Genomic DNA, 25084 nt, shown 5'->3' on the forward strand with positions numbered 1-25084 from the left:
ATCGCCTCCAATTCTCGCTTCCGGAGATACGAAATCCAACGCGCCCCCATATTGCTGTGAAATAATAGTTAACTGGCAAACGACAGGAAAAGTTTCGATATGACGAGAGAAATTCTTGGACGAGGGTCACACAATGTTCGAACTGGTTAAAATCTTCATTGAAAATTTTATTTTATTTGTCACCAAGAATTTACTGAATTCCCACGTGTAACGATGGTGACCACAATCCGATGCTGTTTTTTTTTTTTTTTTTTAGAGCTGCCGATGCACGTGTTGACTCGGCGATAGTTATATGAGAAGCCCCCCAACGATGTGATCCCGTTGCCTGTACTTCATCGAATCCTGCTCGTGTGAGAGGGACGACGATGAGAGTGAAAACGAAAAAACGAAATGGCTGCGCTGTGGGGAGTATACGTTAGCTTTTCCCTGCCTCGTGCTTTCGAAACTCTCGTGACCTGAGTTGGCTAGCCTAGAGGGCTCTCGCTCTCTCTCTCTCTCTCTTTCCGATTATCTGCCTGTATGTGTTTCGTCCTCATGTGATTTGCTGGCCACATGATCTTGGAACGAAGAATATCTGATATTAGGTTATGTACTTTGCTCTGCTTAGAAATACATGTATGTGTGTCTGCATGCGTTAGAAGTTTCTCGCTGTGTGTGGGTATACTTTTGTATAAGTTCTCCCGAATGCCATGTGCTCTGCTTAAATTCTAAATTTTTTTTTTCTGAGGTTATGTTCGATGCGTCGATATATTTTTAAATATATATATATTTCCCTGTTTTCTGCCCTAGAAATTTTTGTGTCCCTCGATATAAAACTCTCCTTACGTTCCGACTTAAAAATTTCGCCTCTAAGTGACTGAACCGAAAATTTTCAAATTCTCTGTACTTATATGGGTCTTTAGGCCATATTTAGGTCGTCTAAAATTTTGAAAACCACATGTCCCTGTTCGGGCGCCATTCTGTAAAGAAGTCTCATAGGCTGGGATATATTCAGTTCCGCCAGGGTCTCTTTACCGAAAATATTTGTAAAGATATGAGACAAAAAGGTCTAAGACGAATATCGGTTGGCTGGCGTGAGATGTAGAGTGCCAGCCACCGGGGTACGGAGTGAGAGAAACAGTTTATTCGGTGTCTGTAGCAGAGTCAAAAGCGTCAGCGGTAAAGCGCATTTGGGCCTGGCTAAATCATTCGCTACGAGAAGGACGAGAGAGAGGGGATCGATTATGGGGACAACTTTTCCCTAGGGCAGAATTTATGGCCTAAAATCTAGGCATTTGTCTGGAAATATTTATATTTATGCGTGGCCAGCTTGATTGGATTTTTCCCTACGAGTTGCATTAAAATCAGGCGAGAAATATTTTATATTTATTAGAGCATTTTATTTCTTGGTTCATGTTTTTCTCGGTGCTCGCAATTAACGGGTTAGGTTAGGTCATGGTCTATAAATTCTAGCCTACTCTGGGCGAAGCCGCATCGAGGCCTTCGAGAAATTTCTCATTGCACGGGACTCTCGCTGGCAAAAATGCGGTTCACTCCCCTCACTCACCCGTCTCGCTCTCACGCACACACACACTCGTGACTCCGGGTTCTCTGCCGCTGGTCCTGGGCCGGCACACTCTCCTCGAGGTCGTCTAGGTAAACTCCTTCCTGGGTCACCTGGCATCAGCCCGAAGGCAAGACTCCTGTTGTCCACATAAATTTGCTCTGCTCGCACTTCTGTCCCGTGCGCCGCCTTTGAAAGAGTTCCCTGCTTCTCGCACTTCTGGTCCGTTGCGCCGCGTTTTCCAAAAATCACCTGCTCGCCCTTCTGATCCGGAGCGCCGCGTTTTCCAAAAAGAGAGACCTGTTTCTAATCCCGTGCACCGCCTTTGCAAAATGACTCCTCGCACTTCTGATCCCGTACACCGCCTTCTCCAAAAGAGGCCTAGTCAAGCTTTGCCGCCGCGTTTTGTTCAAGTTTTCGGCTGCTTTGGGTTTTTTCCACTTGTCGAAGTTTCGGTACTTCTTTTCTCTCGCTCTTCCAGCTTTGCCAATTTTCGGGGGTTGTTTTCCTCCTCGATCGCATGTCGTCTCTCGCTTGGTCCTGTGCGGCGCTGCACTGATCGTGGTGAATATTTCGTTGCTCTCCTGGTGTGTGTGTGTGGCTACTGCTGATTCGAGAACGGAGGGGGAAAAGGTAAACAGAACCTATCGCTTAGGCTGAGCTAAAATAATTATTGTGTATCAATATAACTACTAATCTTATGTTTATTGGCTGAGCTTGTATATTAAATGCACTGTCCAAGGTTTTTTTTTACAAAGTTATTCGCGCGGGTTTTGCTTGCGTTGTTAGCCGCTGTTGTTGTTGTCGCTGGCTGCTGTTGTTGTTGGCGCTGGCGGCCGATGTAGTTGTCGCTGGCTGCTGTTGTTGTTGGCGCTGGCGTCCGATGTTGTTGTCGCTGGTTGCTGATGTTGTGGGCGCTATTTGTGAGGGGTCAAACGACTCCTCACAATGCGTATTTTCTATGTCTGAAACGGGGTGTGCTACGTTTATTACTGTTCTCAGTGTATGTAAATGATTTACCGATCAGTATCCCGGTGTATCCCCCTGGGAAACTTTTTATTTTTTAACTGAAGGGGTCCTATTCGTAGAATTTATGAATATATAAGTGTGTGTCAAACTGAACTGCAAATTGTTAGCCAGTAGCCGACTATCAATGGGTTAGGCTTAAGCCCGAAAATGTATAAATATATTGTTGTAGGTAAAAGAGGGATGGCTACCGATGCATTGCTAAAATTAACCATTAATAAGGCTCCTATTGAGTTTGTAAAAACTTTTAATCTAGGATTATCGTTTTATCAAACATTGAGGTAGGATGATCACATTAATTAATCTGTGGGAAAAATGTATGCAATACTTAGAAACTTATACTTTACCCAAGACTTCTTACCGACAAAAATAAAAGAGACAATTGCAAAAATGTACCTCAAACCGGTACCTTTCTGCGGAAAAGAGATATTCAGAGATTGCAGCTCCGTAGGTCAGCGCAAGCTGGACAAACCTTAGGGCCCTTTAACTACTCCCTAAAATAATAGGCAGACAAGAGCCGTCGTATCTGTATGAAAAACTATAAGCTTTAAGTATAAGTACCTATGCACAAAGAGGCAGTTTCTTGTATTTACTGTTTGCACTTGGAACCAACTGCCACACAATATCAAAACAATCAGTAAGAAAACTCAATTTAAAAACGCACTGCCAGACTATTTAAGGGTACCACCTGATTATTAAACTACACAATTAAGCATATTGGAATTGAAATTTAGAGAGAAAGTGATAAATAATAAAAATGAAAATAAAATATTAAAATTTAATGTTTAAAGTTTAAATTAGCAAATGAAAAATTAAATTAAATAAAAAGATAATAGTAATAATGAAACTGAATTTATATATTCAACTTGCATATCAGTTTAACTATCAAATTTTACAATTGTGACTGCTACAAGTAGCGAGGGAGGATGCTAAGAAGCACGATGTTTTAATTTTATTGGCAAAAAGTGAAGTGCCTCATGTTTTAAAAATTTGGTTGCTCTTGGCCACCAATTTTAGATCAAAATTTTTAAAGGTAAGTTAAGTTTAGTTAATATACGTGAATATGGTAAATATAGTAAAAATAAAAAACAGCAAATGACAGCAAAGCAAATGTACATAAGTGCGCAGTAAAAATAATATTATAATTATGTTCGTTGATACATGTACTTACGAATATACGAACGTAGTTAACAAGGAAGAACGATATAGTCGAGTGCCTTGACTATCAGATACCCGTTACTCAAATTCTAAATTTTTTTTTCTGAGGTTATGTTCGATGCGTCGATATATTTTTAAATATATATATATTTCCCTGTTTTCTGCCCTAGAAATTTTTGTGTCCCTCGATATAAAACTCTCCTTACGTTCCGACTTAAAAATTTCGCCTCTAAGTGACTGAACCGAAAATTTTCAAATTCTCTGTACTTATATGGGTCTTTAGGCCATATTTAGGTCGTCTAAAATTTTGAAAACCACATGTCCCTGTTCGGGCGCCATTCTGTAAAGAAGTCTCATAGGCTGGGATATATTCAGTTCCGCCAGGGTCTCTTTACCGAAAATATTTGTAAAGATATGAGACAAAAAGGTCTAAGACGAATATCGGTTGGCTGGCGTGAGATGTAGAGTGCCAGCCACCGGGGTACGGAGTGAGAGAAACAGTTTATTCGGTGTCTGTAGCAGAGTCAAAAGCGTCAGCGGTAAAGCGCATTTGGGCCTGGCTAAATCATTCGCTACGAGAAGGACGAGAGAGAGGGGATCGATTATGGGGACAACTTTTCCCTAGGGCAGAATTTATGGCCTAAAATCTAGGCATTTGTCTGGAAATATTTATATTTATGCGTGGCCAGCTTGATTGGATTTTTCCCTACGAGTTGCATTAAAATCAGGCGAGAAATATTTTATATTTATTAGAGCATTTTATTTCTTGGTTCATGTTTTTCTCGGTGCTCGCAATTAACGGGTTAGGTTAGGTCATGGTCTATAAATTCTAGCCTACTCTGGGCGAAGCCGCATCGAGGCCTTCGAGAAATTTCTCATTGCACGGGACTCTCGCTGGCAAAAATGCGGTTCACTCCCCTCACTCACCCGTCTCGCTCTCACGCACACACACACTCGTGACTCCGGGTTCTCTGCCGCTGGTCCTGGGCCGGCACACTCTCCTCGAGGTCGTCTAGGTAAACTCCTTCCTGGGTCACTTGGCATCAGCCCGAAGGCAAGACTCCTGTTGTCCACATAAATTTGCTCTGCTCGCACTTCTGTCCCGTGCGCCGCCTTTGCAAGAGTTCCCTGCTTCTCGCACTTCTGGTCCGTTGCGCCGCGTTTTCCAAAAATCACCTGCTCGCCCTTCTGATCCGGAGCGCCGCGTTTTCCAAAAAGAGAGACCTGTTTCTAATCCCGTGCACCGCCTTTGCAAAATGACTCCTCGCACTTCTGATCCCGTACACCGCCTTCTCCAAAAGAGGCCTAGTCAAGCTTTGCCGCCGCGTTTTGTTCAAGTTTTCGGCTGCTTTGGGTTTTTTCCACTTGTCGAAGTTTCGGTACTTCTTTTCTCTCGCTCTTCCAGCTTTGCCAATTTTCGGGGGTTGTTTTCCTCCTCGATCGCATGTCGTCTCTCGCTTGGTCCTGTGCGGCGCTGCACTGATCGTGGTGAATATTTCGTTGCTCTCCTGGTGTGTGTGTGTGGCTACTGCTGATTCGAGAACGGAGGGGGAAAAGGTAAACAGAACCTATCGCTTAGGCTGAGCTAAAATAATTATTGTGTATCAATATAACTACTAATCTTATGTTTATTGGCTGAGCTTGTATATTAAATGCACTGTACAATGTTTTTTTTTTACAAAGTTATTCGCGCGGGTTTTGCTTGCGTTGTTAGCCGCTGTTGTTGTTGTCGCTGGCTGCTGTTGTTGTTGGCGCTGGCGGCCGATGTAGTTGTCGCTGGCTGCTGTTGTTGTTGGCGCTGGCGTCCGATGTTGTTGTCGCTGGTTGCTGATGTTGTGGGCGCTATTTGTGAGGGGTCAAACGACTCCTCACAATGCGTATTTTCTATGTCTGAAACGGGGTGTGCTACGTTTATTACTGTTCTCAGTGTATGTAAATGATTTACCGATCAGTATCCCGGTGTATCCCCCTGGGAAACTTTTTATTTTTTAACTGAAGGGGTCCTATTCGTAGAATTTATGAATATATAAGTGTGTGTCAAACTGAACTGCAAATTGTTAGCCAGTAGCCGACTATCAATGGGTTAGGCTTAAGCCCGAAAATGTATAAATATATTGTTGTAGGTAAAAGAGGGATGGCTACCGATGCATTGCTAAAATTAACCATTAATAAGGCTCCTATTGAGTTTGTAAAAACTTTTAATCTAGGATTATCGTTTTATCAAACATTGACGTAGGATGATCACATTAATTAATCTGTGGGAAAAATGTATGCAATACTTAGAAACTTATACTTTACCCAAGACTTCTTACCGACAAAAATAAAAGAGACAATTGCAAAAATGTACCTCAAACCGGTACCTTTCTGCGGAAAAGAGATATTCAGAGATTGCAGCTCCGTAGGTCAGCGCAAGCTGGACAAACCTTAGGGCCCTTTAACTACTCCCTAAAATAATAGGCAGACAAGAGCCGTCGTATCTGTATGAAAAACTATAAGCTTTAAGTATAAGTACCTATGCACAAAGAGGCAGTTTCTTGTATTTACTGTTTGCACTTAGAACCAACTGCCACACAATATCAAAACAATCAGTAAGAAAACTCAATTTAAAAACGCACTGCCATACTATTTAAGGGTACCACCTGATTATTAAACTACACAATTAAGCATATTGGAATTGAAATTTAGAGAGAAAGTGATAAATAATAAAAATGAAAATAAAATATTAAAATTTAATGTTTAAAGTTTAAATTAGCAAATGAAAAATTAAATTAAATAAAAAGATAATAGTAATAATGAAACTGAATTTATATATTCAACTTGCATATCAGTTTAACTATCAAATTTTACAATTGTGACTGCTACAAGTAGCGAGGGAGGATGCTAAGAAGCACGATGTTTTAATTTTATTGGCAAAAAGTGAAGTGCCTCATGTTTTAAAAATTTGGTTGCTCTTGGCCACCAATTTTAGATCAAAATTTTTAAAGGTAAGTTAAGTTTAGTTAATATACGTGAATATGGTAAATATAGTAAAAATAAAAAACAGCAAATGACAGCAAAGCAAATGTACATAAGTGCGCAGTAAAAATAATATTATAATTATGTTCGTTGATACATGTACTTACGAATATACGAACGTAGTTAACAAGGAAGAACGATATAGTCGAGTGCCTTGACTATCAGATACCCGTTACTCAGCTTAAGGAAGCAAAGGGGACAGTCAGGCAGACGCACGGGGCTCACGCCGAAACGCGCCCAAGTAGTGCTTGGGGCGTGGTACACTGGGGTTTGCCAGGCTTGATTTCATGTCGCCGGCTTTCACTGCTTCAAGTCTGGCAGACCCTCCAGGCGTAATGTTAGGACTTCGTTGGCAGGAATAAGCAGATCGCCTTGACGTAGCCGTGTGGTGCTCTTTGGACTACAGCCACCTGTGTCTCAGTTTGGAGATTCCTTGTAATTCCAATCCCGAACGTCTCGGCGTAGCTATCTTGGTCTTTGCAGGCTCCCACGGCGCTGCTTTCCACGACTCGCCGGGGTTCAGCTCCCTCGTAGTTTACTTTGTTGGTTTTCTGTTCACTTGATAGCATATCGACTGCTTGCCTCAACTCTTCGACTCTACTCCTCGTGATCGACTGATTGTGATCGACTAATCGTGATCGACCGACCATGATCGACTGACCCTGCTCCCAGCGCCTTGCGTGCTTATATAGGGCCTCCGAGATCCTTTATTTCCCTTTTGCGCCCGACGAAACTCTCTACATCGGGTCCAAAGCCCATTGCTCCTGTTTGATCCTATTGTCCTTCATGCGCTGCTTCCCGCCCATATCCAGCCTGATGCTGCCGTCCCGCTGATTCCTGTGATGTATATGGCATGCTTGTATACCGCTCCGCTGCCGAGATGTGGCACCTTCTCTCTTGGTCCAAAGTTCACGGCCGCGTCCAATGTCCGGGGGCGTTCCGTTACTTCCTTTTGCACACGGCACTCTCGCTCTGCCCGCCAAGTCTCCCCTCTTCCTTCTCCATCCTTGATCTCCAAACTCCCACGTTCACCAACCGCTCAACGCCACGCCGTCACTATGCAAATTCGCCGCGTACCTGGTGGGCGGCCGGCCATCTGCTGCTGGAATTTATGTGGAGCTATTCAACTCCTCACATGGGTTTATTTTTGTGTGGAGGTATTCAACTGTTCACATGTGTTTACTTTTGTGCTCTAAGTTTTTGTAAGAGTGTTTTGTGTTCATTTATTAACAAAGCTTAGCCTATCAATTGTGTTAGGAATTTTAAATATATCTCCTTGTAAAAGGGTATGTTTTTATAGTTATTTTAACATTTCTACTAGATACGCTTTCAAAATTTGCTAGAACTCTTTTACTCCCTCTCAATCTCTCCAGCTCTTTTTTATAACTTTGAACCTGCTGAATGTCTGGTACACTTTTTTGGTGATATTTCTGTAACTCTCTCTCTCTTTCTCTCTATCTCTTGCTTGATTAGCATTGTATTTGTTTGTGCTTAAAGTTGTTAGTGAAGCTGAGTTTTTCCAAACTTTTTATAGTTCGAGAGCTTGGTCAAATTCTAACTTCTGACTCTGTTAACCACTCTCTTCAGCTTGGAATTCCTGGTAGTTTATTAACTTGGATTTCATGTTACTCGAATGGTAGGACTCAGAGGGTTATATTCAAGAATGAAATTCAGTTAAAGATTTGGGTGTTCTTCGGGACCCTAAACTTAAATTTGACTAATTCAGAACTCCCAATCCTCTAGCCTTAATAGTTCCCGAAATATCATCGTTCAAATGGACGACTTTTTTAAGTTTGTAAGCGATGTTTAGCGTGTCAAAAAAGTAATCTTGCGATTCCCATAGAGCTGATTGTTGTCGTCGTGGAAAGATAAAAATCAGGCTCTTGAAGTTTGTTTGCCCTAAACTTTAACGCATTGGTACTGTAACGGGTAGCTTCAATGAACCACAAATTTCAGGAGCGGTTATATGCGAGCACTATGATCCGGCTTCAGCCCTCGGCGAATGGTGGTGGAGATCGTCCTCGACCTCACTGATGCCCCTTAGAGAATGACAATGGGATAATTTGCGTGCGGCGACAAATTGATCCAGGAAAAGAAACACACACACATGTTCTGGTGAAAAAATGTAGCTCTCAATCTCTTTTATATAATTCCTCAAGAGCCGGCTTAGGTGTTTTGTGGGTCCGTAGCTCCAACAAAAAATGTGCCACGCCCACTCGAACGTCCATAAACCACCAAAAAACTGGCCACAGTTCTTATGCTAGAAACATTTTTTTCGCAGAAATGCATTTCTTATCCATACCTATCGATTGACATAAAATAAAATTTGTCACCCCACCGCCCAAAAACGGGTAAAACGCTCAAATCTGTATGCCGCCCACATCACTGTGTATAGACGAAGCGCACCAAAAAGGGGTTAAGAAAATGACTTCTATATATACGTGAAGAAATGAAAATCTAAAGTAATCGACCGATTGTTACGAGTGATACATCAATCGAAAAGTATTGCAAAACTAAATGAATTGCATTATGAAAGAAAATCCTCTATATCGGCGAATATTACAGCGAATTTAATTTTTTACAAAATTATTTATTATTTTACAAAAGTAGTTTTAGCTAGCTTAAATGCAGCTCTGCTCCGTCAAAGTACGGATATTGTAACGCTTCTCATTGTGTTTGTGCTTTCATTGCAGCTGGTGGCACCCTAGCTTGCGAATAGTATCAAAGGAATCCTGCCGATCTTAATATCGAACCTTAAGGAGTGATAACCTAAGAGGTTTAATTGTCTTAGCAGAGAGTAAATCTGCCCAGATGTGATCATAAGGCAGAGACTGGTTTTAAAAGCACGAACAATGAGAAGTGACGACAAAATGTAAAGATCCCAATTTCCAAGTATCCCAATACAAATTCGTTGAAAGAATCGCTGCGTTTCGGTGCCTTGGAAATATCGAAAAGAACATCGTCGTAAACAAATGAAAAATTAAATAAAATATCAAAAATACCTCAAAGTAAATTTGGCGCTGGGATCAAATTCAAAAATTACAAAGGCACAAAACACAACAAAAATAAGAGCGCGAGATCGCTAAAATTTATCAAAACGTAAGAGAGTACGAGAGAAAAAAAAATTTTATCGACTGAGCGTGGCTTGTGCGACACTAACAACTTTCAGCACCAACAAATACAAAGTAAATCAAGCAAGAGAGAGAGAGAGAGAGAGAGAGAGAGAGAGTTGCAGAAAATAGCACCGAAAAAGACTACCAGAAATTCAGCGGGTGCATAGAGAGGATGTTACTATTATAAAATAGAGCGAGGGAGATTGAGAGGGAATAAAAGCGTTAAAGCAAGTTTAGAAGCGTAAGTTACACAAAAAAAAGAATCTTTTTGAAATGCTAAAATAATATTAACACGTACCGGTTTACTGGGAAACCTATTTAAAATTACTAGCGCAATTGTTAGGCTAATCTTTGTGAATAAATACACACAGAACACTTGCACAAAATCGCTGAAAAAGACAAAAACTCGGAGCACAAAAGTAAACACAGCTGTTCACAAGCGACTATCTTCAATTTTATGAGACTAATAATAAGTATTGCAAATCATAAGAATATAACTTCACTTACAGTCATGTAGACTGAATTAGACTAATGGGCGGCGTTTTATTTAGTTCCGCAGTAGGCTCGCCGTGATATGTCAGAGGGTAAAAAGCTTTTTTGTTTTTTTTCCTGTGCCTTAAACTCTGTACCGCTTTCGACGTTAAATAAGCCAGGTAGGAGATGCCTTAAGATCAAGATGTTGTGCGTTGATACACGTTTAAAGTAAGTCCCTTTTGAGATTTTTTTATACTTTTGATAAATTTTAGCGATTTCGCGCTCTTATTTTTGTTGTGTTTTGTGCCTTTGTAATTTTTGAATTTGATCCCAGCGTCAAATTTACTTTGAGGTATTTTTGATATTTTATTTAATTTTTCATTTGTTTGTCTTATAATGGCCCTTGTCTGTCTGGATATTCCAAGAAAAACTGCAAACTTTCAGCACCAACAAATACAAAGTAAATCAAGCAAGAGAGAGAGAGAGAGAGAGAGAGAGAGAGAGTTGCAGAAAATAGCACCGAAAAAGACTACCAGAAATTCAGCGGGTGCATAGAGAGGATGTTACTATTATAAAATAGAGCGAGGGAGATTGAGAGGGAATAAAAGCGTTAAAGCAAGTTTAGAAGCGTAAGTTACACAAAAAAAAGAATCTTTTTGAAATGCTAAAATAATATTAACACGTACCGGTTTACTGGGAAACCTATTTAAAATTACTAGCGCAATTGTTAGGCTAATCTTTGTGAATAAATACACACAGAACACTTGCACAAAATCGCTGAAAAAGACAAAAACTCGGAGCACAAAAGTAAACACAGCTGTTCACAAGCGACTATCTTCAATTTTATGAGACTAATAATAAGTATTGCAAATCATAAGAATATAACTTCACTTACAGTCATGTAGACTGAATTAGACTAATGGGCGGCGTTTTATTTAGTTCCGCAGTAGGCTCGCCGTGATATGTCAGAGGGTAAAAAGCTTTTTTGTTTTTTTTCCTGTGCCTTAAACTCTGTACCGCTTTCGACGTTAAATAAGCCAGGTAGGAGATGCCTTAAGATCAAGATGTTGTGCGTTGATACACGTTTAAAGTAAGTCCCTTTTGAGATTTTTTTATACTTTTGATAAATTTTAGCGATTTCGCGCTCTTATTTTTGTTGTGTTTTGTGCCTTTGTAATTTTTGAATTTGATCCCAGCGTCAAATTTACTTTGAGGTATTTTTGATATTTTATTTAATTTTTCATTTGTTTGTCTTATAATGGCCCTTGTCTGTCTGGATATTCCAAGAAAAACTGCAAACTTGCGTTTTCAACGAAAGACCCCTTTATTTTCTGCTGGCTCTGCGATTCGATGATGCACGTCAAATGTGCAGGATTCACCGGCAGAGTAAAAGATTTTATTGATCTTAACTCTGGTCTTATGTGGGCATGTGTTTCCTGCAAGGAAATGGTGGTTGAGATGAGCGGCTTCATGAAGCAGACTCGAGACAGCCTGTTAAATATCTCGGCTGCTTTTAGGCTACTCAATGAGGGGTTTAATACCGTCTGTGCCCAGGTTAATAATAAAAAATTATTAACCGAGTCGCCTGCACGCAAAAAAGCCAGCTTAACCGCCGTTAATAAGATTATGGAATCCAACCTAAATCCGAATTTCGTACTGGCTATGTCAAAGAAATCGGTGCCGACCGTTCCTATAAGTACTGTAGGCACCGTTCCTGGATCTCAGCCTAGTAAGGTTCAGACTGCTGCTGGGGGGCGTAAAAAACTTTCAGTTGTTCCACAAAGGAAGCAATTATTTGTTTCTAGATTCACCCCAGATACCACATCTGAGGATGTTCTGGAAATTATACGTGAAAAATTCCCATCCGAAGATATTGCAGTTGAACAATTTATATTTTCATACGCTCGTAGGATATCGTCATTTTATATAATTACTCCGCCTGATGTTTTTAATGTTTTACTATTTTGTTAATGGCCTTTTAAAATTATCGTTACAGCAAGTGAGCTTTATATGAAACAAGTTTACAACTTCATTCATCGGTAAGTCTAAACTCAATAAAGGCATCCACGGATTCTGAAATTACTGATTTATTTTCTGAGTTTTTCCAAACTTTTTATAGTTCGAGAGCTTGGTCAAATTTTAACTTTTGACTCTGTTAGCCACTCTCTTCTTTTATTTAAATTAAATCAGCTTGGGTTTCCTGTAGTTTTTTAACTTGGATTTCATGTTACTTGAATGGTAGGACTCAAAAGGTTATATTCAAGAATGACATCTGGATTGCCTCAGGGTAGTCATTTGGGCCCTTTGCTGTTTACTTTGACTGCTACACAGTGGCACATCGGTGGGCGTAAGAGTGCGCTGCGTAAGAAATTTATAAATCTAATTCAGAACTCCCAATCCTCTAGCCTGAATAGTTTCCGAAATATCATCATTCAAATGGACGACTTTTTTAAGGTTGTAAGCGATTTTAGCGATAGAGCTGCTTGTTGTCGTCGTGGAAAGATAAAAATTAGGCTCTTGAAGTTTGTTTGCCCTAAACTTTAACGCATTGGTACTGTAACGGGTAGCTTTAATGAACCACAAATTTCAGGAGCGGTTATATGCGAGCACTATGATCCGGCTTCAGCCCTTGGCGAATGGAGGTGGAGATCGTCCTCGACCTCACTGATGCCCCTTAGAGAATGACAATAGGATAAATTGCGTGCGGCGACAAATTGATCCAGGAAAAGAGACACACACACATGTTCTGGTGAAAAAATTTAGCTCTCAATCTCTTTTATATAATTCCTCAAGAGCCGGCTTAGGTGTTTTGTGGGTCCGTAGCTCCAACAAAAAATGTGCCACGCCCACTCGAACGTCCATAAACCACCAAAAAACTGGCCACAGTTCTTATGCTAGAAACATTTTTTTCGCAGAAATGCATTTCTTATCCATACCTATCGATTGACATAAAATAAAATTTGTCACCCCACCGCCCAAAAACGGGTAAAACGCTCAAATCTGTATGCCGCCCACATCACTGTGTATAGACGAAGCGCACCAAAAGGGGTTAAGAAAATGACTTCTATATATACGTGAAGAAATGAAAATCTAAAGTAATCGACCGATTGTTACGAGTGATACATCAATAGAAAAGTATTGCAAAACTAAATGAATTGCATTATGAAAGAAAATCCTCTATATCGGCGAATATTACAGCGAATTCAATCTCGAATTAATAAATAAATCAAAACGTTTAAATTAAATCGTCTCATCGAGAAATGTATTGAAAAGACAATAAAAAGCAAATCTAGATCTGTGGACTTCAATCGCTGCTACAAAACCCTGCGCTATAACTAGACTAGCTTATTATAAGATAGAACCATAAGATGATACCGACTTATGTCATTGTCAGATGTCCTTTGAATGATACGTACCCACAGGTCGTCCTTGAAGAGCTTCACGTTCATAACAACAATTTCAAATCTTCCTCCGAACTTGGGATTCAACAAAAGTATTTAGTTTTAGCTAGCTTGAATGCAGCTTCTCGTTGTGTTTGTTCTTTCATTGCAGCGGTGGCACCCTAGCTTGCGAACAGTATCAAAGGAATCCTGCCCATCTTAAATGTGGAACCTTAAGGAGTGATAACCTAAGAGGTTTAATTGTCTTAGCAGAGAGTAAATCTGCCCAGATATGATCATAAGGCAGAGACTGGTTTTAAAAGCACGAACAATGAGAAGTGACGACAAAATGTAAAGATCCCAATTTCCAAGTATCCCAATACAAATTCGTTGAAAGAATCGCTGCGTTTCGGTGCCTTGGAACTATCGAAAAGAACATCGTCTTATTCTTTCGATAGTTTTGTACATGCCCCCGGCAGACGCTAAGAGACTGTCACACGCTCGAGAAACAACCACCCGATAGGTGTTCAGCTTTACGATAGAGCAAGCCACTTTCCACTTTGATGTTTGGAAAATATTGCTAGTATGTGAATTGTTTCTACAAACTTTGCATCGATATTATCCCTTCACCAAAACTCATGCCAGCCACCATCTTATCGCTTACATGGGACAGAGAATCAGTTATTTCATTTAATAAACCGTGTCCATGCCTAAAATCTTAACTGATGTAACGCTAAGGCCCACCGAGCTAATCGCAAAATCAAACCGATGTTTGACATCAGCCATTTTAAAGAAGAGTGATTTGTAACGATCTTAAATTTTAGTCTAGCTAAAATTGCCGCCAAGGACTTTTGCTCGGTGACAAAAGATTTCATCACGCTACCTTCGGGTACCGAAACAATAATTTCCTGTGCTATGTATAAAAAGTATAAAAAAATCTCAAAAGGGACTTACTTTAAATGTGTACCAACGCACAACATCTTGATCTTAAGGCAGCTCTTACCTGGCTAATTTGACTGAACTACAAGTGAAAAACCAAACCAATGAACTACAATTGAAAAACCTGTAAAATTTTAGAACCTTTGATCAAAATTGAACTGAATTAGCTCACTTTTCAAAACAGTCGATCTTTTAGCTGTACGACTTGATTTGACTGAGCTACAAGTGAAAACCCAGTAAAATATTAGGAAATTTGATCAAAGCTGAACTAAAAAAAATGACAACCCTTACAAAAATGCGAAAATGGTGCAAAAAATACATTATCTCTAAAGTGACGCGGTTTGTTTGCATTTTTAGCACACTTTTCAAAACAGTCGATCTTTAAGCTGTACGACTACAAGTGTAAAACCAGTAAAAATTACGACTCTCTAAAGTGACGAGAGTCGTTTGCAGCACACTTTTCAAAACAGTCGGTCTTTAAGCAGTACGACTTGGTTTGACTGAACTACAAGTGAAAAACCAGTAAAATATTACGGACTTTGATCAAAGCTGAACTAAAAAAAATGACAACCCTTACAATAATGCGAAAATGGTGCAAAAAATAAATTTTCACTAAAGTGACGCGAATTTTTTGCATTTTTCGCGCACTTTTCAAAAAAGTCGGTCTTTAAGCTGTACGACTTGGTTTGACTGAACTAAAAGTGAAAATCCAGTATAAAAATTAGAACCTTTGATCAAAAGATGAACTAAAAAAATGGCTACTTCCACCCTTATAAAAAGTGACGCAGATCGTTTTGCATTTTTAGCACACTGTTCAAAACAGTCGGTCTTTAAGCTGTACGACTTGGTTTGACTGAACTACAAGTGAAAAACCAGTAAAAATTACGACTCTCTAAAGTGACGCGGGTCGTTTGTAGCACCCTTTTCAAAACAGTCGGTCTTTTAGCTGCACGACTTGATTTGACTGAACTACAAGTGAAAACCCAGTTAAATATTAGGAACTTTGATCAAAGCTGAACTAAAACAATGACAACCCTTACAAAAATGCGAAAGTGGTGCAAAAAACACATTTTCTCTAAAGTGACGCGGATTGTTTGCATTTTTCGCACACTTTTCAAAACAGTCGGTCTTTAAGCTGTACGACTTGGTTTGACTGAACTACAAGTGAAAAACCAAACCAAGGGACCTAAGATTAAAAAACCTGTAAAATATTAGAACCTTTGATCAAAAGCTGAATTAGCACCCTTTTCAAAACAGTCGGTCTTTTAGCTACACGACTTGATTTGACTGAACTACAAGTGAAAACCCAGTAAAATATTAGGAAATTTGATCAAAGCTGAACTAAAAAAAATGACAACCCTTACAAAAATGCGAAAGTGGTGCAGAAAACACAATTTCTCTAAAGTGACGCGGATTTTTTGAATTATTCGCACACTTTTCAAAACAGTCGATCTTTAAGCTGTACGACTTGGTTTGACTGAACTACAAGTGAACAAACCAAGTGAACTACAATTGAAAAACCTGTAAAATATTAGAACCTTTGATCAAAAGCTGAATTAGCACCTTTTTCAAAACAGTCGGTCTTTTAGCTACACGACTTGATTTGAGTGAGCTACAAGTGAAAACCCAGTAAAATATTAGGAAATTTGATCAAAGCTGAACTAAAAAAAATGACAACCCTTATAAAAATGCGAAAATGGTGCAAAAAATACATTATCTCTAAAGTGACGCGGTTTGTTGTTTTGTTGTTTTTAGCACACTTTTCAAAACAATCGGTCTTTTAGCTGTACGACTTGGTTTGACTGAACTACAAGTGAAAAACCAGTATAAAAATTAGAACTTTTGATCAAAAGCTGAATTAAAAAAATGACTACTTCCACCCTTATAAAAAGTGACGCAGATCGTTTTGCATTTTTAGCACACTGTCCAAAACAGTCGGTCTTTAAGCTGTACGACTTGATTGACTGAACTACAAGTGTAAAACCAGTAAAAATTACGACTCTCTAAAGTGACGGTCGTTTGCAGCACACTTTTCAAAACATTCGGTCTTTTAGCTGTACGCCTTGATTTGACTGAACTACAAGTGAAAACCCAGTTAAATATTAGAAACTTTGATCAAAGCTGAACTAAAAAAAATGACAACCCTTACAAAAATGCGAAAATGGTGCAAAAAATAAATTTTCACTAAAGTGACGCGAATTGTTTGCATTTTTCGCGCACTTTTCAAAAAAGTCGGTCTTTAAGCTGTACGACTTGATTTGACTGAGCTACAAGTGAAAACCCAGTAAAATATTAGGAAATTTGATCAAAGCTGAACTAAAAAAAATGACAACCCTTACAAAAATGCGAAAATGGTGCAAAAAATACATTATCTCTAAAGTGAAGCGGTTTGTTGTTTTGTTGTTTTTAGCACACTTTTCAAAACAGTCGGTCTTTTAGCTGTACGACTTGATTTGACTGAACTACAAGTGAAAACCCAGTAAAATATTAGGAACTTTGATCAAAGCTGAACTAAAAAAAATGACGACCCTTACAAAAATGCGAAAATGGTGCAGAAAATACATTTTCTCTAAAGTGACGCGGGTTGTTTGCATTTTTCGCACACTTTTCAAAACAGTCGGTTTTTAAGCTGTACGACTTGGTTTGACTGAACTACAAGTGAAAAACCAAACCAAGTGAACTACAATTGAAAAACCATTAAAATATAAGAACCTTTGATCAAAAGCTGAATTAGCACCTTTTTCAAAACAGTCGGTCTTTTAGCTATACGACTTGATTTGACTGAGCTACAAGTGAAAACCCAGTAAAATATTAGGAAATTTGATCAAAGCTGAACTAAAAAAAATGACAACCCTTACAAAAATGCGAAAATGTTGCAAAAAATACATTATCTCTAAAGTGACGCGGTTTGTTTGCATTTTTAGCACACTTTTCAAAACAGTCGGTCTTAAAGCTGTACAAGTTGGTTTGACTGAACTAAAAGTGTAAAAACAGGAAAAATGACGACTCTCTATAGTGACGAGGGTCGTTTGCAGCACACTTTTCAAAACAGTCGGTCTTTTAGCTGTACGCCTTGATATGACAGAACTACAAGTGAAAACCTGTAAAATATTAGGAACTTTGATCAAAGCTGAACTAAAAAAAATGACGACCCTTACAAAAATGCGAAAGTGGTGCAAAAAACACATTTTATCTAAAGTGACGCGGATTGTTTGCATTTTTCGCACACTTTTCAAAACAGTCGGTCTTTTAGCTGTACGACTTGATTTGACTGAACTACAAGTGAAAACCCAGTAAAATATTAGGAACTTTCATCAAAGCTGAACTAAAAAAAATGACGACCCTTACAAAAATGCGAAAATGGTGCAGAAAATACATTTTCTCTAAAGTGACGCGGATTGTTTGCATTTTTCGCACACTTTTCAAAACAGTTGGTTTTTAAGCTGTACGACTTGGTTTGACTGAACTACAAGTGAAAAACCAAACCAAGTGAACTACAATTGAAAAACCAGTAAAATATAAGAACCTTTGATCAAAAGCTGAATTAGCACCCTTTTCAAAACAGTCGGTCTTTTAGCTACACGACTTGATTTGACTGAACTACAAGTGAAAACCCAGTAAAATATTAGGAAATTTGATCAAAGCTGAACTAAAAAAAATGACAACCCTTACAAAAATGCGAAAGTGGTGCAGAAAACACAATTTCTCTAAAGTGACGCGGATTTTTTGAATTATTCGCACACTTTTCAAAACAGTCGGTCTTTTAGCTGTACGACTTGATTTGGCTGAACTACAAGTGAAAACCCAGTAAAATATTAGGAACTGTGATCAAAGCTGAACTAAAAAAAATGACGACCCTTACAAAAATGCGAAAATGGTGCAGAAAATACATTTTCTCTAAAGTGACGCGGATTGTTTGCATTTTTCGCACACTTTTCAAAACAGTCGGTCTTTTAGCTGTACGACTTGATTTGACTGAACTACAAGTGAAAACCCAGTAAAATATTAGGAACTTTCATCAAAGCTGAACTAAAAAAAATGACGACCCTTACAAAAATGCGAAAATGGTGCAGAAAATACATTTTCTCTAAAGTGACGCGGATTGTTTGCATTTTTCGCACACTTTTCAAAACAGTTGGTTTTTAAGCTGTACGACTTGGTTTGACTGAACTACAAGTGAAAAACCAAACCAAGTGAACTACAATTGAAAAACCAGTAAAATATAAGAACCTTTGATCAAAAGCTGAATTAGCACCCTTTTCAAAACAGTCGGTCTTTTAGCTACACGACTTGATTTGACTGAACTACAAGTGAAAACCCAGAAAAATATTAGGAACTTTGATCAAAGTTGAACTAAAAAAAAATGACAACCCTTACAAAAATGCGAAAATGGTGCAAAAAACACATTTTCTCTAAAGTGACCTGGTTTGTTTGCATTTTTAGCACACTTTTCAAAACAGTCGGTTTTTAAGCTGTACGACTTGGTTTGACTGAACTACAAGTGAAAATCCAAACTAAGTGAATTACAATTGAAAAACCTGTAAAATATTAGAACCTTTGATCAAAAGCTGAATTAGCACCCTTTTCAAAACAGTCGGTCTTTTAGCTACACGACTTGATTTGACTGAGCTACAAGTGAAAACCCAGTAAAATATTAGGAAATTTGATCAAAGCTGAACTAAAAAAAATGATAACCCTTACAAAAATGCGAAAATGTTGCAAAAAATACATTATCTCCAAAGTGACGCGGATTGTTTGCATTTTTCGCACACTTTTCAAAACAGTTGGTTTTTAAGCTGTACGACTTGGTTTGACTGAACTACAAGTGAAAAACCAAACCAAGTGAACTACAATTGAAAAACCAGTAAAATATAAGAACCTTTGATCAAAAGCTGAATTAGCACCCTTTTCAAAACAGTCGGTCTTTTAGCTACACGACTTGATTTGACTGAACTACAAGTGAAAACCCAGAAAAATATTAGGAACTTTGATCAAAGTTGAACTAAAAAAAAATGACAACCCTTACAAAAATGCGAAAATGGTGCAAAAAACACATTTTCTCTAAAGTGACCTGGTTTGTTTGCATTTTTAGCACACTTTTCAAAACAGTCGGTTTTTAAGCTGTACGACTTGGTTTGACTGAACTACAAGTGAAAATCCAAACTAAGTGAATTACAATTGAAAAACCTGTAAAATATTAGAACCTTTGATCAAAAGCTGAATTAGCACCCTTTTCAAAACAGTTGGTCTTCTAGCTACACGACTTGATTTGACTGAGCTACAAGTGAAAACCCAGTAAAATATTAGGAAATTTGATCAAAGCTGAACTAAAAAAAATGACAACCCTTACAAAAATGCGATAATGTTGCAAAAAATACATTATCTCTAAAGTGACACGGTTTGTTTGCATTTTTAGCACACTTTTCAAAACAGTCGGTCTTTTAGCTGTACGACTTGATTTGACTGAGCTACAAGTGAAAACCCAGTAAAATATTAGGAACTGTGATCAAAGCTGAACTAAAAAAAATGACGACCCTTACAAAAATGCGAAAATGGTGCAGAAAATACATTTTCTCTAAAAAAAAATTGTTTGCATTTTTCGCACACTTTTCAAAACAGTCGGTTTTAAGCTGTACGACTTGGTTTGACTGAACTACAAGTGAAAAACCAAACCAAGTGAACTACAATTGAAAAACCATTAAAATATAAGAACCTTTGATCAAAAGCTGAATTAGCACCTTTTCCAAAACAGTCGGTCTTTTAGCTACACGACTTGATTTGACTGAACTACAAGTGAAAACCCAGTAAAATATTAGGAAATTTGATCAAAGCTGAACTCAAAAATATGACAGCCCTTACGAAAATGCGAAAATGGTGCAAAAAATACATTTTCTCTAAAGTGACGCGGATTGTTTGCATTTTTCGAACACTTTTCAAAACAGTCGGTTTTTAAGCTGTACGACTTGGTTTGACTGAACTACAAGTGAAAAACCAAACCAAGTGAACTACAATTGAAAAACCAGTAAAATATAAGAACCTTTGATCAAAAGCTGAATTAGCACCCTTTTCAAAACAGTCGGTCTTTTAGCTACACGACTTGATTTGACTGAACTACAAGTGAAAACCCAGAAAAATATTAGGAACTTTGATCAAAGTTGAACTAAAAAAAAATGACAACCCTTACAAAAATGCGAAAATGGTGCAAAAAACACATTTTCTCTAAAGTGACCTGGTTTGTTTGCATTTTTAGCACACTTTTCAAAACAGTCGGTCTTTAAGCTGTACGACTTGGTTTGACTGAACTACAAGTGAAAAACCAAACCAAGTGATCTACAATTGAAAAACCTGTAAAATATTAGAACTTTTGATCAAAAGCTGAATTAGCACACTTTTCAAAACAGTCGGTCTTTTAGCTGTACGACTTGATTTGAGTGACCTACAAGTGAAAACCCAGTAAAATATTAGGAAATTTGATCAAAGCTGAACTAAAAAAAATGACAACCCTTACAAAAATGCGAAAATGGTGCAAAAAACACATTTTCTCTAAAGTGACCCGGTTTGTACGACTTGATTTGAGTGACCTACAAGTGCAAACCCAGTAAAATATTAGGAAATTTGATCAAAGCTGAACTAAAAAAAATGACAAGCCTTACAAAAATGCGAAAATGGTGCAAAAAACAAATTTTCTCTAAAGTGACCCGGTTTGTTTGCATTTTTAGCACACTTTTCATAACAGTCGGTCTTTAAGCTGTACGACTTGGTTTGACTGAACTACAAGTGAAAAACCAAACCAAGTGAACTACAATTGAAAAACCTGTAAAATATTAGAACCTTTGATCAAAAGTTGAATTAGAACACTTTTCAAAACAGTCGGTCTTTTAGCTGTACGACTTGATTTGACTGAGCTACAAGTGAAAACCCAGTAAAATATTAGGAAATTTGATCAAAGCTGAACTAAAAAAATGACAACCCTTAAAAAAATGCGAAAATGGTAAAAAAAAATCCATTATCTCTAAAGTGACGCGGTTTGTTTGCATTTTTAGCACACTTTTCAAAACAGTCGGTCTTTTAGCTGTACGACTTGATTTGACTGAGCTACAAGTGAAAACCCAGTAGAATATTAGGAACTTTGATCAAAGCTGAACTAAAAAAAATGACGACCCTTACAAAAATGCGAAAGTGGTGCAAAAAACACATTTTCTCTAAAGTTACGCGGATTGTTTGCATTTTTCGAACACTTTTCACAACCGTCGGTCTTTTAGCTGTACGACTTGATTTGACTGAGCTACAAGTGAAAACCCAGTAAAATATTAGGAAATTTAATCAAAGCTGAACTAAAAAAAATGACAACCCTTACAAAAATTGCGAAAATGGTGCAAAAAACACATTTTCTCTAAAGTGACGCGGTTTGTTTGCATTTTTAGCACTTTTTTCAAAACAGTCGGTCTTAAAGCTGTACAAGTTGGTTTGACTGAACTAAAAGTGTAAAAACAGGAAAAATTACGACTCTCTAAAGTGACGAGGGTCGTTTGCAGCACACTTTTCGAAACAGTCGGTCTTTTAGCTGTATGCCTTGATTTGACTGAACTACAAGTGAAAACCCAGTAAAATATTAGGAACTTTGATCAAAGCTGAACTAAAAAAAATGACGACCCTTACAAAAATGCGAAAGTGGTGCAAAAAACACATTTTCTCTAAAGTTACGCGGATTGTTTGCATTTTTCGAACACTTTTCACAACCGTCGGTCTTTTAGCTGTACGACTTGATTTGACTGAGCTACAAGTGAAAACCCAGTAAAATATTAGGAAATTTAATCAAAGCTGAACTAAAAAAAATGACAACCCTTACAAAAATTGCGAAAATGGTGCAAAAAACACATTTTCTCTAAAGTGACGCGGTTTGTTTGCATTTTTAGCACTTTTTTCAAAACAGTCGGTCTTAAAGCTGTACAAGTTGGTTTGACTGAACTAAAAGTGTAAAAACAGGAAAAATTACGACTCTCTAAAGTGACGAGGGTCGTTTGCAGCACACTTTTCAAAACAGTCGGTCTTTTAGCTGTACGCCTTGATTTGACTGAACTACAACTGAAAACCCAGTAAAATATTAGGAACTTTGATCAAAGCTGAACTTAAAAAAATGACGACCCTTACAAAAATGCGAAAGTGGTGCAAAAAACACATTTTCTCTAAAGTTACGCGGATTGTTTGCATTTTTCGAACACTTTTCAAAACAGTCGGTCTTTAAGCTGTACGACTTGGTTTGACTGAACTACAAGTGAAAAACCAAACCAAGTGAACTACAATTGAAAAAACTGTAAAATATTAGAACCTTTGATCAAAAGCTGAATTAGCACACTTTTCAAAACAGTCGGTCTTTTAGCTGTACGACTTGATTTGACTGAGCTACAAGTGAAAACCCAGTAAAATATTAGGAAATTTGATCAAAGCTGAACTAAAAAAAATGACAACGCTTACAAAAATGCGAAAATGGTGCAAAAAATACATTATTTCTAAAGTGACGCGGTTTGTTTGCATTTTTAGCACACTTTTCAAAACAGTCGTTCTTTTAGCTGTACGACTTGATTTGACTGAGCTACAAGTGAAAACCCAGTAAAATATTAGGAACTTTGATCAAAGCTGAACTAAAAAAAATGACGACCTTTACAAAAATGCGAAAGTGGTGCAGAAAATACATTTTCTCTAGAGTGACGCGGATTGTTTGCATTTTTCGAACAGTTTTCAAAACAGTCGGTCTTTAAGCTGTTCGACTTGGTTTGACTGAACTACAAGTGAAAAACTAAGCCAAGTGAACTACAATTGAAAAACCTGTAAAATATTAGAAGCTTTGATCAAAAGCTGAATTAGCACACTTTTCAAAACAGTCGGTCTTTTAGCTGTACGACTTGATTTGACTGAGCTACAAGTGAAAACCCAGTAAAATATTAGGAAATTTGATCAAAGCTGAACTAAAAAAAATGACAACCCTTAAAAAAATGCGAAAATGGTGGAAAAAAATCCATTATCTCTAAAGTGACGCGGTTTGTTTGCATTTTTAGCACACTTTTCAAAACAGTCGGTCTTTTAGCTGTACGACTTGGTTTGACTGAACTACAAGTGAAAAACCAAACCAAGTGAACTACAATTGAAAAACCTGTAAAATATTAGAACCTTTGATCAAAAGTTGAATTAGAACACTTTTCAAAACAGTCGATCTTTTAGCTGTACGACTTGATTTGACTGACCTACAAGTGAAAACCCAGTAAAATATTAGGAAATTTGATCAAAGCTGAACTAAAAAAAATGACAACCCTTACAAAAATGCGAAAATGGTGCAAAAAATACATTATATCTGTATAAGTAACGGGGTTTGTTTGCATTTTTAGCACACTTTTCAAAACCGTCGGTCTTTTAGCTGTACGACTTGATTTGACTGAGCTACAAGTGAAAACCCAGTAAAATATTAGGAAATTTGATCAAAGCTGAACTAAAAAAAATGACAACCCTTACAAAAATTGCGAAAATGGTGCAAAAAACACATTTTCTCTAAAGTGACGCGATTTGTTTGCATTTTTAGCACACTTTTCAAAACAGTCGGTCTTAAAGCTGTACAAGTTGGTTTGACTGAACTAAAAGTGTAAAAACAGGAAAAATTACGACTCTCTAAAGTGACGAGGGTCGTTTGCAGCACACTTTTCAAAACAGTCGGTCTTTTAGCTGTACGCCTTGATATGACTGAACTACAAGTGAAAACCCAGTAAAATATTAGGAACTTTGATCAAAGCTGAACTAAAAAAAATGACGACCCTTACAAAAAGGCGAAAGTGGTGCAAAAAACACATTTTCTCTTAAGTTACGCGGATTTTTTTGCATTTTTCGAACACTTTTCAAAACAGTCGGTCTTTAAGCTGTACGACTTGGTTTGACTGAACTACAAGTGAAAAACCAAACCAAGTGAACTACAATTGAAAAAAACTGTAAAATATTAGAAGCTTTGATCAAAAGCTGAATTAGCACACTTTTCAAAACCGTCGGTCTTTTAGCTGTACGACTTGATTTGACTGAGCTACAAGTGAAAACCCAGTAAAATATTAGGAAATTTGATCAAAGCTGAACTAAAAAAAATGACAACCCTTACAAAAATGCGAAAATGGTGCAAAAAATACATTATATCTGTATAAGTGACGCGGTTTGTTTGCATTTTTAGCACACTTTTCAAAACAGTCGTTCTTTTAGCTGTACGACTTGATTTGACTGAGCTACAAGTGAAAACCCAGTAAAATATTAGGAACTTTGATCAAAGCTGAACTAAAAAAAATGACGACCCTTACAAAAATGCGAAAGTGGTGCAAAAAACACATTTTCTCTTAAGTTACGCGGATTTTTTTGCATTTTTCGAACACTTTTCAAAACAGTCGGTCTTTAAGCTGTACGACTTG

Source organism: Drosophila biarmipes, chromosome 3L, assembly GCF_025231255.1.
Source record: "Drosophila biarmipes strain raj3 chromosome 3L, RU_DBia_V1.1, whole genome shotgun sequence".
NCBI classification, from domain to species: Eukaryota; Metazoa; Arthropoda; class Insecta; order Diptera; family Drosophilidae; genus Drosophila; species Drosophila biarmipes.